Here is an 805-nt window from a genome sequence, read left to right on the forward strand (position 1 = left end):
TACCCTACCTACACACTACTCAACCTACCCTATCCCCCTACGTACCCCTCTACATACCCCTTACCTTACCTACCCCTATCCCCATACCTAGCTCTGTACCTACCCTACCTTATTTACCTACTTAAACCATCTACCTTACCTTACCTAACCTACCTACCCTCTACCTTACCTACCCTACCCCCCATTTACCTACCCAACCTACCCCTACCTTACCTACCCTACCTACACACTAAGCAACCTACCCTATCCCCTTACGTACCCCTCTACATACCCCTACCTTACCTACCTCCCTATCCCCTTACCTAGCTCTGTACCTACCCTACCTTACTTACCTACCTAAACCATCTAACTTACCTAACCTACCTACCCTCTACCTTACCTACCCTACCCCCATTATCCTACCTACGTAACCCCTTATCCTTCTTACTACCCCTACCTTACCTACCCTACCTACACACTACGCAACCTACTTTATCCCCCTACGTACCCTTCTACATACCCCTACCTTACCTACCTCTATCCTCCTACCTAGCGTTGTGCCTACCTTACCTTACTTACCTACCTAAACCATCTACCTTACCTTACCTAACCTACCCTCTACCTTACCTACCCTACCCCCCATTATCCTACCTACGTAACCCCTTATCCTTCTTACTACCCCTTTATTCTACCAACTTGAACCTACCCTACTACCCATTTATCCTACCCCCTTATCCTACCACCCATTTATCCTACCCCCTTATCCTACCCCCTTATCCTACCACCCTTTTATCCTACCCCCCTTTATCCTACCACCACCTATTTA

This window comes from Solanum pennellii, chromosome 8 (genome assembly GCF_001406875.1).
Source record: "Solanum pennellii chromosome 8, SPENNV200".
Taxonomy (NCBI): Eukaryota; Viridiplantae; Streptophyta; class Magnoliopsida; order Solanales; family Solanaceae; genus Solanum; species Solanum pennellii.